This window comes from Gossypium hirsutum, chromosome A13 (assembly GCF_007990345.1).
Source record: "Gossypium hirsutum isolate 1008001.06 chromosome A13, Gossypium_hirsutum_v2.1, whole genome shotgun sequence".
Classification (NCBI taxonomy): domain Eukaryota; kingdom Viridiplantae; phylum Streptophyta; class Magnoliopsida; order Malvales; family Malvaceae; genus Gossypium; species Gossypium hirsutum.
This window is the reverse complement of record NC_053436.1, coordinates 98,676,260-98,680,268: the sequence shown is the minus strand read 5'-3', so window position 1 is coordinate 98,680,268 and position 4,009 is coordinate 98,676,260. Positions and strand designations below refer to the sequence as shown.

Here is a 4,009-nt window from a genome sequence, read left to right as displayed (position 1 = left end):
TCGAACTGAAACCTAACACAATTCAGATGATACAGCAGTTTGTTCAGTTTGATAGTTTGCAGGATGAGGATCACAACACTTACTTGGTGAATTTTTTGGAGTTTTGCGACACTTTCAGAATTAATGGAATTTCTGATGATGCCATTCGCCTTCGGTTATTCCCTTTTTCACTGAGAAAGAAAGCTAAACAGTGGTTGAACTCATTACCACGAGGGTCTATCACTACTTGGGAACAAACAGCCAAAAAATTTTTACTAAAATATTTTCCGTCGGCTAAAACGGCTAAGTTACGTAATGATATCTCTTCTTTTGTGTAGATGGACTTAGGAACACTTTACGATGCATGAGAGAGATACAAGGATCTAGTGCAAAGGTGCCCTCACCATGGGTTACCTCTATGGATGCAAGTTCAAACGTTCTATAATGGTGTGAATCCCTCGACAAGACAGATGATTGACACAGCTGCTGGAGGAACCATCAACAATAAAACACCTGAAGAGGCTTATGAATTTATTGAAGAAATGTCACTAAATAACTATCAGTGGCAAGTCATGAGGACTAAGCCAAAAAAACAGCAGGTGTTTATAACGTCGACTCAGTTACTATGCTGTCAAATCAGGTAAAACTTCTCAATAAAAGGATTGATGGTTTACTTGGTTCTACGCAGGTATATCCAGCAATGAGGTGTGACTCAAGTGGAGGAGGTGTGCATACAGAATATCAATCCTTCAATCCTACAACCGAAGAGGAACAAGTCAACTATATGGGTAACAATAACTTTAGATCTCAAAATAACCCATACAATAATACTTATAATGCAGGTTGGAGGAACCACCCAAATTTCTCCTAGGGTGGTCAAGGGAATCAAAAGCCACAAAATTCTCAGGGTTTTCAATAGCCACCTTATCAACAAGAGAAGAAACCAAACCTTGAGGAGATGCTCTCTAAATTCATCTCGGTGTCAGAAACCCGTTTCCAAAATACCGAGACAGCACTTAAAAATCAACAAGCATCAATCCAAGGACTCGAAACTCAGATAGCCAACTATCCAAACTAATCTCCGAATGATCACAAGGTAGCTTACCAAGTAATACTGAACCAGAATTGATGCAAGAAATGATGGTGAGCAAAGGTAAAAGTAAGGTAAGTCATAACAAAACGGTGAATGAAAATTATAAACCTCATGTCCCACACCCTAATGCGACAAGGAAAGATCGCTCAGACGAACAATTCGATAAATTCCTTAAACTTTTGAAAAACTTACATATTAACTTACCGTTTATTAAAGCTTTGTCGCAGATGCCGAATGCAATGAAATTTTTAAAAGAGCTTTTAGTAAATAAGCGGAAGTTGGACGAAGCGTCGCATGTGGAGCTAAACACAGCCTACTCAGCTATTCTACAGAATAAGCTACCCTACAAATTGAAAGATCCAGGGAGTTTTACAATTTCTTACTTAATTGGTAGTTTAGATATAAATCATGCATTAGCTGATTTAGGGGCTAGTATTAACGCCATGCCTTACAAAATGTTTAAGCAACTAGGTCTTGGGAAACCTAAACAAACTAGGATAAGCATTCAATTGGCAGATAAAACTATAAGATTTCCTAGGGGTATTATTGAAGATGTACTAGTGAAAGTAGAAAAGTTCATATTTCTTGTTGATTTCGTTGTTCTAGACATAGAAGAGGATAATAACACCCCTTTGATTTTAGGAAGGCCCTTTTTAGCAACTGCTAAAACAATTATTGATGTTGGCACAGGTGAGGTTACACTTCGTGTGGGAGACGAAATGATCACCCTTCAAGCTCGTAATTCTGGCATCACATCGAACATTGAAGGTAATGGTCCACACCAGTCTACTAAAACTGACAATATGACACAACCTACTTTGCAGAAATTGAGTTTCAAAGAAGTTCACAAGCCATGTTCCAGTAATGATAGAGGACACATTCATGAAGAACGAAGACTACGGATAGAGGAGCTAGACAAATGGCGAGCACAAAAACCAAGAACATACGATAAACCAAAATTACGCCAAAACAAGCCCGATACCTCTCCAAATCAACTTAAGGTTGGTGATAAGGTCTTATTAGATGCCGCAGATCCCCACATTGTCACTACCACACCAAATGAGAAAATCCCTCTTACGGTACTCAGTATTTTTCCATTCGGTACGGTGAAGATAAGTCATCCCAAGTTCGGCACTTTTAAGGTAAACAACACCCGATTAAAACCTTATTTTGATGAGATTTATAGCAGGAATGAGGAGTATAAACTTCTCAAACCACCATGACCATTCACAGAAGAGGTAAGTCCAGCTTAGACTATAAATAAGCGCTTCTCGGGAGGCAACCCGAGCACTAACATTATTAATTTCTTTAAATTTTGGTATTTAACTCCTAACATACTAATAGAAATCTTGAATATAGGTGTTTCCACAGAGACACGGTCAAGCACACGGGCGTACTTAAGGCCGTGTGAAAACAGGGCAAAAGATTTCCCTAACACGGGCTATGATAAAATGCCACTTCAGTACGACATGGCCGTGGTCGAGCCTGCCAAAATAACACGAACGTGCGACACGCCCGTGTAGAAGAACCGTGGATGAACCTGTTAAAATAGCTAGGGTGAACTTGTTAAATTAACATGAGCGTGGGGCTTGAACACACGGGCGTGGGAGAAGCGAACGAAGCTAGACACGGTCGTGCGACACGGCCGTGTGAACCAACATGCCCGAGGCACACGGGCGTGTGTCAAATTTCAGACGCGCCAAAATAGGAAAAACACGAAACACACGGGCTGAAATTGGGGCACACGGGCGTGTCCCATGGCTGTGTGCCCCAAAATCTATAAATAGGCTGCACTATTCATTGTCTTCCCCACTCAAAAACCCTAACCCTAACCGCTGCAAGTCCACACGGCTTTCTTGCCACGCCCGTGCGCCACTTCTCACTCCATTTTTAACATCCAATCTCTCTCCCTTAGCGTTTGTTCACTCTTTTCACCTTTATTCTACTTATTTTTAATGCTTATTCTTAAAATGCTTGTTATTTTTATCATACTATGTTCATTTTGTTTATTATTTCCTACATTATTAGATTATTTATCATGCATTTTATGTTAATGTAGGTTGTTAGGAAAGCTTCATTCCTTTGTCATTCACATGCCATTATTATGCCCATCCTCATGCCCTTACAATGTCACGAAATTATGCTATCAAAAAGAATTTTGTTGGTTGAGTTTGGTTCATATTTTGGCTAAAATTAGTAGTTTAAATTCATGGCTTTCCAAATTCATGTATTTACTATTATTCTTCTTTACAAATTATAGGTATACAATGTCGACTTCATGAGAAAAGAAATCCGCTGTCCCCGCTTCAAAGAAAATGAAGGGAGCGTCATCTTCCTCGGGTCTTACCGCGAAAATTCGTCACCCTTTCGTCCAATTCCCTAAAGGGCCTCAAGAAGAACTGTTTCAAATACTACGGGCCGAACCTTTAGCAACGGCCCGCTGCATCGACTGGGCTGCTGTCGAACAAGTCAAGTTGGCTGACGGGATCCGGGCTCTTCTTACCACTGACCCTTGGGAGCAATTCTTTGAGATCATTGAGCAGACATACATCGAGCTCATAATGGAACTGTGCTCGACATTTCATCTTTAAGCCTTCATGACCAACCATGATGATCCGGGCACAATCCAATTTAGACTTGGCAGTCTAGTACGCCAATTGAGCGTCCCAGAGTTTGGTGCAGCACTGGGACTTTACACAGAGGAATTTCGAGAGCAGAATGATCTTGATACACTCAACCGCCACATCCGTTATTCTCCTTCCAAATGTTGGAATGCCCTCGTGCCACGTTCAGCCATCTACGACCCTAGTCGCACCAAGGCATCATCTCTCCCTCCATCTCTAAGGTACCTTCATTCTATCTTATCTCACACTTTGATAGGACAGAGGGAGAGCACCGGCGTCATCACTACCCACGACGTCTATTACTTGTGGTGTA

General features: G+C 41.0%; 1 non-coding gene across 1 annotated transcript; it reads right to left on the bottom strand.

Annotated features, from left to right (window-relative positions):
• Positions 1-284: 284 nt before the first annotated feature.
• LOC121212943 (small nucleolar RNA R71) lies at positions 285-391 on the bottom strand. Its single transcript, XR_005908314.1, has one exon. It is a non-coding gene; the product is annotated as a small nucleolar RNA R71 (small nucleolar RNA).
• Between the last annotated feature and the right edge of the window lie 3,618 nt (positions 392-4,009).